Source organism: Trachemys scripta, chromosome 4, assembly GCF_013100865.1.
Source record: "Trachemys scripta elegans isolate TJP31775 chromosome 4, CAS_Tse_1.0, whole genome shotgun sequence".
Classification (NCBI taxonomy): Eukaryota; Metazoa; Chordata; order Testudines; family Emydidae; genus Trachemys; species Trachemys scripta.
In genome coordinates this window covers 130,253,402-130,268,256 of record NC_048301.1, presented here as the reverse complement: position 1 = coordinate 130,268,256, position 14,855 = coordinate 130,253,402, and the positions used below count along the sequence as shown (strand labels likewise).

Here is a 14,855-nt window from a genome sequence, read left to right as displayed (position 1 = left end):
AGCATGCTGAAAAGATGTGCAGATGACACAAAGCTGAAGGCATTGCCAACACTTTGGAGGCTAGAGCTAAGGTTCAGAGGGATCTTGATAAATTGGAGAACTGGCCTATAGATGACAAAAAGAAATTCAACAAAGACAAATGTAAGGTAGGGAAGAAAAAACAAATGCACAGATACAGAATGGGGGATAACCAGCTTGGCCGTGGCACTTCTGAGAAGGATTTGGGAGCTGTGGTGGATCACAACCTCAGCAGGAGTCAGCAATGCGATGCTGTTGCACAAAAGCAAATGCAATTTTAGGTTGCATTAACAGACGTATAGCATGCAAGTTATGGGAGGCGATAGTACCGCTCTACTCAGCACTGGTTAGGCCTCAGCTGGAGGACAGTGTCCAGTTTTGGTCACCAATGTCTAGAAAGGATGTGGAGAAACTGTAATGGATCCAGAGGCGAGTAACAAAGATGATCAGAGGGACGGAACACAAGCCATACGAGCAAAGGCTGAAGGAACTGGCTATGTTTAGTTTGGAAAAGAGGAGATTAAGGGGGCACATAACAGTCTTCAGATACTTGGAAGGCTGCCATAAAAAGATGGAGAAAAGTTGTTCTCTCTTTCCACAGAGGGCAGGACAAGAGGCGATGGGGTTAAACTACAGCACAGCAGATGTGGATTAAACCTCAGGAAAAACTTCCTAACTGTAAGAACAACAGGACAATGGGACAGACGCCTAGGGAGCTTGTGGAAACTCCTTCACTGGAGGTTTTCAAAAGGAGGCTGGAGCCGTCTGTCTGGGATGGGATGCATCATGGCAGGGGTTTAGACTAGAGGTCCCTTACGGTCCCCTCTAACCCTCTGATTCTATGAAGCAAGTTATGGGAGTGGATGTTCACTTAAAAGCAATGTGAAGGAGGCTAGCAGGAGCTGAGGTGGAGGCACTGAACAGTCCTGGGAAGGGCTGAAAGATGAGACAGAAGGTGGGCTGACGAGTGTCTATTGCAGACAGACCAGGCCCTCAGAAAGGAGGGGCTTGGCCCTGTCTGAAACTGGCTTGAAGTCTGTGTGGTTTTGTTTGTTTTAGGATTGGTATGTAGGGTGACCAGATGTCCCGATTTTATAGGGACAGTCCCGATTTTGGGGTCTTTTTCTTATATAGGATCCTATTACCCCCCACCCCGTCCCGATTTTTCACACTTGCTGTCTGGTCACCCTATTGGTATGCCCTGGAAGGGGTGGGATTTTGTTAATGGCTTAGGAGGAGGCCAAGTCACTGCAGTAGCCAAACCATGCTGTGGAGTTTCTGAGGAGCCCTGCAAAAGAGAAACTGAGGCAGTGCTGCTGCAGAGCTGCCCCTGACCAGGAGGGGGTTCTCTGGAGTTGGTCACCCTGTTATACTCTTCATTAACTTCAGTGGCCTTTGGCTCCAGCTGCAAAGGTCCAATAATACATGGACCTCCTCTGATGTCATGTGTAGAGAGAGGCGACCAGGTCGCCAGGATCCACATTGTTTAGGGCTTTATGGGTCAAAATGCAAAGAAACAGCCTGACTCCCATCTGGAAAATAACCAGGAGCCAGCGCAGACTCCAGGGCATGAGTTGTTTTCTCTATGTGAAGCAGCCTTTATATAACGGATGATGAGACACGACGGGTACAATTTTGCTTTCACATCTGACTTACATCAGTGTGACTGCTTGGATTTCAGTGGTATTATTCCTGGTTTAGCCTGGTCTGGCGGGAGTGGCAGGCCCAGCAGTGTCAGGATAATTTTGCCTGGAAAGCAGCAATGTTGGTTGAACCATCATGCCAGCAGCACACATTGCATCTCATTTATGTTAGTTTAACTCCATTGACTTCAGTTCAGTTACTCCTGATTTAAGCTGGGATGAGTGAGAGGAGAATCAGGCCCTGCCGGGTTACTCTTGATCTACACTAGGGCTAGTGAGGGGGAATTGGCCCAGTGGAGTTTCTCCCCTGGATCAGAGAGAGGGAAATCAGGATCAAGGCCTCTCGTATTTGACGGATTTGATCATTCGCCCCATGAAAGTGCATGCGGGCGGAAGAATCAATAGTTTTGTGCCTACTGAGCTGAAAACGTGTGTAAATAACGAAATAGAAAAGCTCTGTTGCAGAGTTAGGGAGATGTTTGGAACAAGAAACTTGGATAATTCATATGGCCCATGAACTCAGGAGTTGGTCAGCCTCGCTCTACTTTTCTCTCTTATCATGACTATAAGCTCAGAGTGGCCTGGGTATACAGGAACTCCTCACTTAAAGTCATCCTGGTTAACGTTGTTTCGTTGTTACTTTGCTGATCAATTAGGGAACATGCTCGTATAAAGTTGTGCAATGCTCCCTTCTAGCATCGTTTGGCAGCCGCCTGCTTTGTCCACTGCTTGCAGAAAGAGCAGCCCCTTGCAGCTAGCTGGTGGGGGCTTGTAACCAGGTTGGGCCGGTAGCCCCCCATCAGCTCCCCCCTATCAGCTCCCTGCTCCCCTAAGTTCCCTGTGCAGCAGCTGCCCAGCAGGCTAGCAATTGCCGCTGTCCCTCCCCCCACTGCCATGTGCTGCTCCTGCCCTCTGCCTTGGAGCTGCTCCCCGAGACTCCTGCTTGCTGTGCGGGGGGTGGGGGGAGAGGGAAGGAAAAGGGGGGCTGTCAGGATGTCCCCCATCCCCCCTGCACCCCACTTACCCCATCTTCCATGGGGGGGGGGACACCAGGGCTCAGGATGGAGGGAGCTTGCAGCAGCTGCAGTCTCAGCAACCTGATCTAATTAACAAGGCAGTGTACTTAAGGGAAATGCGCAGATCTCCCTCCATTCCTGCTGCCTTGTAGAGTGAGACAGTTAACCCTTGAGGGCTCAGCCAATTGCTAATTCATCATTTAGCAGTAAGGGAAATATCCCACCCTCTGACTCCTCCACTTCAACCAAGCTTCACAATCATCATCACTGTGTACCAGTATTAAATTGTTTGTTTAAAACTTATACTGTGTGTGTGTGTATATATATATATATATAATATAGTCTTTTGCCTGGTGAAAAAAATTTCCCTGGAACCTAACCCCCCCATTTACATTAATTCTTATGGGGAAATTGGATTCGCTTAACATTGTTTTGCTTAAAGTCGCATTTTTCAGGAACATAACTACAATGTTAAGTGAGGAGTTACTGTATAAGGACTCTGGACCATCATATTCTACATACTAGCAACTGTCAGGTTTCCCATGAGCCTTTGTTAGAGAAGAAGGCTGGTTTTGTGATTAGGGTACTGGGCTGGGACTCAAGAGATCTGGGGCAATTCCCAGCTCTGCCACAGACTCTCTGTGTGTCCTTGGACAAGTCACATAACCTGGGCTTTTCAAAAGTGCAGACGTAAACCAGAGCTGGGTCCACCCTTAGTCCCCGTGGGCCTCATTTCCCCATCTGTAAAAAGGAGATGGTAATACTTCCGTTGGCTGTCTATTTCAATTGTAATCTCTTGGGGCAGGGACTCTGTCTTGCTATGTGTATGTACAGCGCCTGGCACAAGGGGGCCCTGATCTTTATACTGTTATAGAAATAATATGATGTGGTTTGGAGCAGCAAAAGTAGCTGAGTGACAAGTTAGTCCAACATGAGAAGCCAGACTCACGGGTTGCCTGGACTAAAGAGTGCACATCTAATGTTCAGCTGTGACTTTTTTTGGGGGAGTATAAACAGCTGGAGGCCTCATTATAACCCGTCAATGGGGATCAGAAGCTTTCAATAGAACCATTTATGTGGATAACTTTATGATCTGTGTGGACATCTGTGGCTGAGGTAGAGGGCCCTTGTGGAAGTCAGGAGATGTGGTGTCAAATTCTGCAGTGGCACCAGTGTAAATGCAGGGATGGGTCTGGATTCAAAGCCCATTAGCTTTGGATCCATGCCCTAACTCCATCGACTTTCAAGGGGAGGCTCCAGATTTACACTGGTATTCCTGAGAATAGATTTTGTCCCCTGAGTTCTATTCCCAGCTCACAGTCCCGGTTTGTGCCTCAGTTTCCCCATTTGGGAATGCGAATAATAACTTGCCTCCCAGGAGTGCTGGTGGCCTGTGATATACAGCAGGTCAGACTAGATGATCTGGTGCTCCTTCTGGCCTTAAACTCGACGACACTGAGTTCGGTGAGGTTCATAAAGTACATTTTTTTTCAGATAAAATGTGCTAGAGAACCGCAACATTGTCATAACGATAAGCTAGTGACAATCTAGTCTGATGTTTCAGGGCAGAAACTGTTGCCACAGTGATCAGGAAGGACTTCATGTGCAAAGTTGCCTCACTGGCTAGCTGCATGAGGGGAAGGCTCTGCCTTTTTGGGAAGCATCAGACATTGAACCCAGCTGAAGGCAGGATACCCACTTAAAAGGTCTGGCACCGCAAATTCACCTTCTTGTGCAAACAGTAACAACTCAGTCAAATCGTTTTGCACTCGGGGGAGCCTATTTATGATAAAGCCACCGAGCTCCAGTGGGACCCCTTCCTGGTCCCAGAAGGGGTGGGTTTCGCTCCCACGCACTGGTATCTCCAGCTCTCTTCTCAGCCGATCTTTGTCCGCTAGCCCAACGCTTCTCACTGACGTGCATCTCCAAGTGACTCAAGCCTGCGTCACCCCCTCCCAGCTAAAAGATTGCCCCCCCCTTTTCTTTGAAAGGGAGGGGAGAGAGAAAGCAGCGCTCACCCAGCCTGTGGCTGGTCTTCTCGGGGTAGGAGCAGATCCGGGCGCAGGCAGAGAGGTAGCTGGCTCTCCAGAAAGTGGCTCCGAGTGAGACCCAGAGGGATGTGACAGAAGTTGCCCAGGGACTGAGCAGAGGCGGAGATGTGGCTGTGTTTCCACACGGGCTGATCAGAGCGGAGTGGGATCTGCTCCGCAGCAGACCGGAGCCGTTCAGCTTTGTGCAGCCGGGAGGCTACCGGCGTGGACCAGCCGCTGCCGCTGGAGGAGTGAGGTTGGGTCCCAGCCCCGCGCAGAGATCTGGGGAGTTCATCCGTGCGTCAGAACGCGCCGCGCTGCAGGCCAATTTCCAAGCTCAGGAGCTGGTCAGGTGCAGCGGGGCTGGGCGAGCGTGGGTGCCGGGGCGTGGGAGAGCCGCTCTGATCACCTTCCCGCATCCCGGAGGAGCGCTCTGTGCACACCCCAACAGCTGGGCAGCATCCGAAGGAGAGAGGTAAGACTCGCGCCCTCCTTCTGCCACAAGATCAGTAAGTAAGTGCCCGGGCTTTTGTCTCTTCCAATGTCATGTATCGCCGCCACTTCCCCTCGGTGGGTCTCTTCCCAAGGAGCATCTCTTCAGACAGGGGATCGCCTGTTTTAGTCCACCATTACAACCCGCCTCCACCCCAGTTGCTAGGCTACGGGGCTGAAGGGGGAATCGAACCTCCTTGGGGAGAAGGAAATCAGGGAGGGGCTGGTTTAAGGGGGTGGGGAGGGAGAGAAAGGAAATAAGCGTCAACTGGAATCTAAAAATACCCACAAAGGACAAGGCGAAGCAGTTTCACAGGAAGGACTGGTTGAGAAAGTCAGAGAGAGCGAGAGTGATGTAAAAGAGTAAATGGTTTTTGCAGTAGCTGGGGCAAGCTGGCTGGTACCTCTGGTGGGGCTGATTGGAATCCACAACCCAGCATCAGGAAACAACCCTGCAAATTCCCAAATGCCTCTGCTGAAGTACATGCAGGCTCCAGGCTTGCTAGCGTGACCTTGACTATAACATTGAGGAGGGAGGCAGAAAGCACACGCTACCATAACGAATATTTAATTTCCAGCCCCTGAGTTGTATTTAGTTATTTATTTGCATGCTGTGAATTCAGAGCAGGAATCTTATTTGGGGAGGGGGGGGGCAGAAAATTGGCAGTAATATTTGTGTGTTCATCTGATTAAAGATGCCAGGAGGTGCAGGGCTGGCTCATTTCCTCCCCCTGCATTTGTGCTTTTCAGTAAATCACTGGACACCCCCAAGGACACACATTCCTCTAGGTCTTACATTCTGGGCTAGATCCTCAGCTGCCATAGATCAGCAGAGCGTCGTTGCCCTGAGTTAAGCGATGATAGCTTGCACCCCTGCTTAAAAACTGAAGATCTGATACTTGCTTCCACCCCCTGGCAAACCCACCTGGGTCCAGGAATTGAGAGTGGATAAGGCAGGGGAGGTGGTATCATGTATTGGACTAGCTTCTGTTGGTGAGAGAGACAAGTGTTTGAGCTTACACAGACATGGTGAAAGTAGAAATTCAAGAAGTAATGGGTGTCATCTGCCGCAAAGGAGATATAGGTTAGATCTTAGGAAAACCTTTCTAACTATAAAGGCAGTTAAAGTCTTCCAAGGGAGGTTGTGGAATTCCCTTTATTGGAGGTTTTTAAGAGCAGGTTGGATGTCAGGGATGGTCTAGGAAGGATTTGATCCTTCCTCTCAAAGTCCCTTCCAGTCCTACGTTTCTATGGTTCTGTGATTTAAAAAATCACTTGGCCTAGGTGTGGCTTTGAAAGTATCTCACCGAACATGCTGTGACTAGGTCAGAAAAACTGGACTCTAGTTTAACTGGGTCTATTACAGGAGTGGGCGGGTGAGGCTCTGTGGCCTGCGTTGTGCAGGAGGTCAGACTAGATGATCATGATGGTCCCTTCTGACCTTAAAGTCTCTAAGAACTGTAATGTCATTGATCCAAAGGAGACCAAACTTCTGGGCCTGGTTCTGATCTACCATGCTCCAGTGTAAATCAGGAGCAGCTTCACTGACGTCAGTGGTCCAAAAGCTGCTTTCACCTTTCCTGGTGTAAATCTGGAATCTACCATTAACTCCAGGGTCATTTCAGATTGGTATAAATCTAGGAGGAGAATTTGCTCCAATGGGGTCACATCAATGTAAACCCATTGTAAGGTCAGAATCTGGCCTATTACAATCAGGTGGACCAGTGTAAATCCCCAGTAATTCTACTGAGTTCAGTGGCGATGCTCTGAATTTACTCCAGTGTGAGTTAGATCAGCCAGGCCATTCCTGTTTACACACGAAGCAGTTCATTGTGTTACAATAGGTGAAGATGATCAGAAATGGGGAAGCTGTGATTTGAGATGCATCAGCTGTATTAGAACTCAAGTCACATTCAGTTTTCCAGGAGGAGTTTGCTGTCAGGGTCGGTCATTAATCTGAAGTTAGTGCTGTTAATGGGGGAGGGAGTGCTCCTCTGCTCCAGCTGGAAAAATATCCTCTTGTGAGTGTAATAAAGCTTGCAGCCTGCAAGGAATCATATGATCATTGGCTCTAACTGGCTTCAAGTTCAGTGTCACATTGTTGCAGCTGATGTATGTTTGCATATTACCAAATGAGAGATGAAAGGAGACCAAATCAGATGATTAAACTTGTCCAGACGCTTCCTGACTAATGACGGATGAAAATGCCCCTTCTCCGAATGTTGTTATGGGATGATAAACATTGAGATACTCCTTTATAACCACCCCATCTGGGCTCCTGGGGGCTTTATCCAATGGACTCTCAGTAAAGAGCTAAGAATATTATTTTATGTGGTAGCACCTTGCATCCCAAATCAGGGCTTATGCATGAAATGCAGCCACCTGGGTGATGGAGCAGTATCTCAAAGCACATGGGATGGTTGTGCTGACCGAGCCTCTACTGTTAGTTAAAGGGCCATAGCATCATTAGTAACATCCACACAGAGGTCACAGGATTTCATTGTTTAAATCTATTCAGGTATTTATAGGCCTGTCATATATGAAGGTCAGATGCCTCAGAGCAAAGTGAATGTAAACTGCTATCCAATCAGAATGGTAACATTTTGTCCCCCCCCTGCCCTGGGGTAAGTGCCTGGGCAAGAAAGAATCAGGCTCTGAGTGCCTAATTATCTTTGGAAACAACCCCCCCACCCCGATGCCAGGCACACAGCTGATCCACCTCAGAAGGATGGTTTGTCCCTCTTGAGATTTGACCCCCCACTCCCCTCCCGCCCGTTTCAGCCAAGCTGCTGAGGTGCACCTGATGGTAGCGAAGTCATCCTCTGCCGCTGCTAAAGCTAGCAAGCGTGCCTGGAGCCCGGGCTTTCCTGGTGAGTCAGTGTAAATCAACGAGCACACTCACCCCGCCATGGTGGACAGACCGTGCCTGCCATTTGTTTCAACTGAGTCACACTAGAAGTTGGCCTGTCATTTTTGTTGTTGTGTGCATTGGTTAAATGCAACTCATTAGCATAGATGGTCTGGGGGCGGGGGGGGGGGGGAGAAACCCTAATGAGTCCAGCTGGCAGTGTTCCAACGGGGCCAGCTAGGAAGGAAGGAAGGAAGATCAGATCTGGAGCCTGGTATCCCTGAGAGCCGCAGCCCTTCTCGTTGCCTGGCTGGCAAAGTGATGTGGCTTGGATTGTATGCGCAGTTGTTCTGAGCGAGAGGAGACCAGGGGATGTGCAGTAAAAGAAGTGCCAGGAGATGATTCGCTTCCACAATCCGGGCAAAATTCTCCTTTCGGGACCACATGGTGCAGTTTGAATGCAACATTCCCCTGTGCCTGTGTGTGCTCCCTCCCCCCATTGTGAGCTCTAGGGGTGAGCTATCTAGCTCTCATCACTGTAGTATCTGGGCACCTTCGAATCAGCAATGGATTCTGTCCTCGTGACCCCGCCACCCCCCATGAGGAAAGGAAGGATTAGCTCCATTCTATGGCTGGGGAGCTGCAGCACTGGGAAGATTAAATGATTTGCCCAAGGTCACCCGCTGAGTCGGTGGCACAGTTGGGACTTGAACCCATGACGCTGCAGTCCTGGTCTCATGACCTATCCCATAGAGTTTGCTTTTTGAGAGGGAAACAGAGCTTGTGGTTAGGGCTTGTGGAACTGGGGTTTAATTTGCTGCTCAGCCATAGACACTCGGTGTGACCTTGCGCAAGTCACTCAGGCCCAGCTCTTAACACCATTGATTTAATCTCTTTGCTTCAATTTCCCCTTCTGTACAACTGGGATCAGTCACCTTTTGTCTCCTCTATTTAGGCCAGGAGCTCTGCAGGGCAGGTACTCTCTCTTCCCATGCGTCTGCACAGCGCCTGGCACAATGCGACCTTGATCTTGGTTGGAGCCTTTAGGTGCTGCTGCAATACAAATAATAGATAGGGAGAGCTGGGGTGGATAAGGACGGAACGGGGCCCTGATCCACCACAGATAACCATGACCTTACTCACTGCCGACACTCCCTCGCCCCTTGTGTCCTTGATCTTCCCTTCCCTGTTACCTTGATAAAGTGACTCTTGGTTTTTCATGGACTCGCTAGTGAGTTAGGCACCTTCTGGCCTCTGGATCCAGCCTTGGTCCATGCCTTTGGAGAGTTGAACACTGCAGCTGCACAACGTGCACCTGGGAGCAAAATGAACATGGTTTAGTGATTACAGCAGAGGGCTATGAGGAGTCAGGCCTCCAGGGTTCTCTTCCATACCCTGTCCCTGACTCACTGTATGACCCTGAGCAAGTCACCTCACTGTTCTGTGTCTCAGTTTCCCCTATATAGAATGGGACCATTAGTATGTGAATGTTTCCTATCCCCTAACAACATTTTTACAGGGAGCGAAGGAAACGAACGTGAGTATTTCACTCCAGTAGCACTATCCCACCCTTGGAAAGTGCTTTGAGATCCTCTGAGGAAAGGTGCTAGAGGCAGTCAGTGTTGCAGTAGGAAATTCTGAAAAACAAAGGCTGTTTCTTTAGTGCATCAAATATCCTGGGGCCAGAGATACCGCTGGTATAAATTAGCATATCACCACTGCATTCATTTTATTTATGCCAGCTGAGAAGCCAGCCTCTGGTGTCACAAGGAGAGGCACTGGACAGCTCTGTAGAGTGAAGCGAGAGAGGATAGATGTAGGCACCAGTCGCTACAGGACATGAGGACATTTTTAAAAGAGCTTCTCTTTTTGTGGGTGCAAACTCCACTTGGGCACATGTCCCTGCACCATAAATTGTGGGCACAAATCTCAGTATTTGCATCTCTGACCAGCCCATCTTCATGCACGATCAGTAGAGCGACGACCACTCATATTAGCACCCAGAGTTCAACTTGGAGGCAAAAATCTAGCTTAGAGTTTTATGTTGTTGCCCATTGTTGTAGCATCTGGGAGCATAAAATGCAAATTTTGGCAGGTGCCAAAGAGGAGGCTGACATTCTGGAAATATGGCCCCATGGTACAAATGGAACAAGGCCAATTAACACCCCCCCTGCATAAATGGCTTCCTCTTTAAACCTTGATAAACCCATTAAAGCAGCATTTAGGGCCTGATCCTGCAGCCATGCAACTCAATGGCAAAGCACCCCAGGATCAGGCCGTAATGTCCTTATAAAAAATGCCTTTTGCTGCTTTGATCTGTTTCCCTTCTGCCTAGCTTGGGGCTGACATTTTTCGGCAGTGCCTATCACCCTCCGAGTGAGGTGGCTGGGAACACGTTCGCATGCTGGCATGTGTCACAGCAGCAGTCACAGGCTTAAAGAGGCAGCGTCAAAGCACAGTGGGCCCAAATGAAATCTGCCTGGCAAAAAACCACATCGCTCAGTTCTTCCTGATCTTGAAAAATATCTTTCCTCCCTTCCTCATAAGGTCTGTGACTGATCTGAGTTATGGGCACACGCAAGGGAGCCGTGCCACTAGGAAGCAGAGTGGAGTGGGGCATGAAACAGAAGTGTGGAGCCTTCCATGCCATTGGCTTTCCTCTGATCCCCAGAATCTGTGCAGATCCCTGAGGATCATGAGAAGGTCTTGCAGCCTGCTCTGCAGAGGGAACCCATGACAAAAACAACTGGGGGGACGATGTCTCACGATGATTTCCTCCCGCTTTGCTTCCTCCAGCTGGTTTTCCTTTAGGAGAAGGCGATGGCACCCAGAAGTTTATAATCAGTCTTTTATTCAGGCAACCCCCCATTATAGTCAATGAGAATTTTGCTTGAGTAAAGAGCTCCAGGGTTGCTTCCCTAAGAGGGGCCACACACACCTGTGACTCTCATGAGTCTAATTCCTCGACTTCTTGTACAATTCCTATCAAACTCCTGCAATTGAAGCTCTGCTCTGATGCCAGCTCCACTCTGGAACATGCAGCGGGTCTCTGGGCCTCCGTTTCTTCCATCTGCGAAGTGGGGATAATGACTCTGGCTTGCCAAGTTCAAAGGGGTGCTGGGAGGGTGAACCTATACGTGTCCATACAGAGCTTTGAAGATGAGGCTGGGAAAGAGAGGAAGGATGGTCCAGTGGTTAGAGCGCTAACCTGGGATGCCAAAGACCTGGGTTTAACCCCCAGCTCTGTTACTGGCTCCCTGTATAACCATGGGTGAGTCCCTTGGTCACTCCGTGCCTCAGTTCCCCCTTCTGGACAATGGGGATAATAGCCTTGCTGTATCTCCCAGGGGTGTTGGGAAGAGAAACACATTAAGCAGAGGTGCTGGGGGCCCTGTCCATACTGAGGATAGGTGCAGAGTGTAGTTATTCATCTCCGATTTTGGGATCTCTCTCTCTCTGAGTTGTGTTGCAGGCTGACTGGGAACACACCATGTGCTTATTCAAATTATAGAGATTGCCAGTTCACAGCTGGTTACAAGACTTGTTTCTAAGGGCCCACTGGCTAGGGGTGCACAGGCATGCTGGATTTCTAGGCCTCGTTCACTGGACACTTTGCTTGGCAGAGGCAGGATACCCCCCAGGGACAGATTTCCTCTCCCTGGTCATCTCTGAGGCTTCTGGAACCTGGGAGGAATGAGGCTTCCACCGGGGCAAGGTAGGATGAAAAGGGAGGCGGCCTGGGGCGGGAGGGTGGGTCAAGTGGCAAGGCAGCAGCCTGGGAGTCAGGCAACCTGGATGTTATTCCCAGTTTTGCCACAAAATCACTGTGTGACCTTGGGTAAGTCCCGTCCTTCCTCCCTGCCTCAGTTTCCCCACATGTAGAATGGGGCCAGTGCTACTTTCCTTTGCAAAATACTTTGCGATCTGCTCAGTATTATTAGCAGCATTCTGAATCAGAGGGGTCTAGGAAAGGTTTAGAGAAAAGTGAGCTACTCCACAGCAGTGTCAGAGGAGTTTTCCAGGCCCAAGGTTTTAATGGGTTTCCAGTAACTCGCCCATGCGCAGGCCGAAGGGGCTGCTGTAATCCGTGCCGCCTCCCAGGTCAGGTGGGCTGCACCATCCCATCAGGCAGTGGCCCATCCCAACATGCTGCTGTTGACAGAATGCTGAGCCAACATTATATAGATCTCTGGCTACTGCCCTGAGAAACCCAGGGAGGCAACGCACAGCACAGCAACTCTCTCCTCTACTAAACAATTCATAACAGAGCAGGAAGCCTGGCTTAATGGGGCTTGTTCAACTGGAACACATGGTGTCAGTATTGTGAGAAGAGTTCAGTGCCCTTAGTGCTGCTGCAAGCGTGCGGAGCCTTGCCCAGAAGCCTCCAGTCCTTGGGCAGCTATTTTGCGGAGCACGTTCCCTTGTAAATGTTCACATTTCAGGCTGATGGAAGGCACAAGAGTGAGTCTCATGGAATATGTCTCCACTAATTGCAGTGTAGCTGCTCAAGCGGGAGCCTGGGATCTGAAGCTCCGTGATGGGGGCAGGTCCGAGAGCTCAGACATCTACCCCTCAATGAAACAGCCCCTTAGCCCAAGGCCTGTAATCCCAAATCAGCTGACTCTGGCTAGCCGTGGGTATTTAGTTGCAGGGTAGACATACCCATGGCTACTGGGCCCCTCTCTCTGTCCATAGAGCTAGGACAGCGTAGGCAGCCACAGCGTAAGCCGCTCCTGCTCGCGGTCAGCACCTAGGTGCCCCAGGAGTCCTCAGACACTAGCTAACCCTGCATCCTGTGCCTTTAGGGCCTGATCCAAGCCCCATGAAGTCAATGGGAGTTTTTCAATGGGTTTTGGATCCGGCCCCTCAACTGCAATTTCCTGGTTGAAGGTGGGATTTCAGTTTCGTAAAAGACAGGTTCGTTCTGGGCAGCAACTATGAAAATGGCTCATGTTACTTAACTCTGTACCAAACTTACTCACAGAGGGTGACATTCACCCCTGCTCGGAGGGCCAGCATAATGCCTACGTACTGCTTAAGCTCTATGGTCCAGATCCTCAAAGGTATTTAGTCGCCTGACTCCCATTGAAAGTTATTATTAGAAATAAGGTCGCTTTTGTAACTGCTAGGCCTTCAGAGTCCCAGCTGGACGCTGACCGTCAAGCTGAATTTCTTTCCCGCTCCTATGTCATTCGCTAGCAACACAGATTCTGCAATCAGCGAACAGTTAACAGCGGTGTTAACGATGCATGAGCCCGAGTTGGCTGCCACTCACTCGCCTACAGCTGGATTGGCTCTGCAGGGTTGGCAGGAGTGAAAAGTAATGAATAGAGACTAATATTTGTCACTTAAAGTCAGCAGATTTGACTCTGGGGAGTGGGTGTTCTCAACTTGCAGGTCATGAACAGTTGCCAGTAAGTAACCACCACCCTGCCCTTCCCATATCACTGAATGGGAGGGGTCCTGGCTAGATCCCAGGTAGATGAGCGAGTCTCCAGGAGGGGGCATGGTACAGAAAAGCATTTCCTGATTGAGAACCATTGTAATAGACTGAATCCCAGCAGGGAGCAGATCTCTTGAGTAAGAAGGTGCCATGTTCCCAAAGTCACTGCTGACCCTATCTTCACTTTTAGGTTCTGAATTTCTTTGCTGGAGGCTTAAATCAGACCTTGGATATATGAGCGTTAGGAAGACACTTTTTCTGGGGACAGAGGATCCCATCACTGCTTCTGCCGGGTTTCTTCCATCTTCCTCTGAAGCATTTGGTATTGATCACTGCTAGAGATAAGATACAGGCCCTTGGTCTGTTCTGGTGTGACAATCCCTGTGTTCCTGTTTGAATATACATATATTGTGGGCTACATTATTTGCATAGCTATGTTTTATTTACAGTTCTGGAGGGAGATTTTCAAAGGCACAAATGGGAGGTAGGTGCCGAATTCCTATTGTCTTCCAATGGGAGTTGGACTCCGGGATGCTCTCTCTGTCTTTGAAAAGCACCCCTGCGGCAGGGAGGATGCTAGAGGGGGGAATACAATAGGAGTTACACATTGTTCCATTATCTATATTTCTGGCTGGTAAAAATGCATTTTTCAGCTCCAGCATCATGTACAATTTATTGGAGTAAAACTATCAGCACAAAGGCAGACAGTACATATAACCGGGTGCACGTAATATCAAACAGTACAGGTGTCTAACAATACTAAGCAACAAGTAACTTAGCAGACTTAAGCGGATAGAGCAGACCCAAGAGACAAAGCTAGGAAGCACCAAAGTTTTGCCTCTATGACACAGGTGCAAATTCATCCTAGGCACAATTCCATTGACTTCAGTGAGGTTACACTAGGGATGGATCTGGCACAGCAATCTTTAATCACGTGACATGGATACACAATGAGAATATGCTCTCTGATGAATCCTTTAGGGATTCCGGCCATGGCACCGGAACCACCTTTAGCTGACAAATTCTCTCAGCCTTGCCATGGGGAATTCTACAGCCCTGTCTGCAAATAGGCCTCTTTCCACAGGCAGATGACCGAAAAATCAGCACAGCCGTTACATGTGAAATATTACCGCAAATATGCGGCAACCACTGAGCATTCCAAGTGCAGTTACTGCAACCCGAGAGCTAAAAATGCCCTCCTCTTTCTTCTAAAGACAGAGAACGTGCACGTTTTAAGAAAATGAATGCCACACAGCCTGAGTAAACAAAGTCCCCATCTGTCAGTAACGTGGGCTTTCTATAGCAAATCAAAATAGAAAGGATCATGTTTGTCAGCTGATCAGACTTGTCTTTATCTGTTTGTTT

At 49.2% G+C, this 14,855-nt stretch overlaps 1 protein-coding gene across 1 annotated transcript in view; it reads left to right on the top strand.

The window, feature by feature from the left end:
- Positions 1-4,644: 4,644 nt before the first annotated feature.
- SLC6A17 (solute carrier family 6 member 17) overlaps positions 4,645-14,855 on the top strand; it is a 47,498-nt gene continuing 37,287 nt past the window's right edge. The window contains exon 1 of the mRNA XM_034767548.1: positions 4,645-5,182. The gene's annotated coding sequence lies outside the window, so the exon portion shown is untranslated. The remainder of the gene's footprint in view (positions 5,183-14,855) is intronic.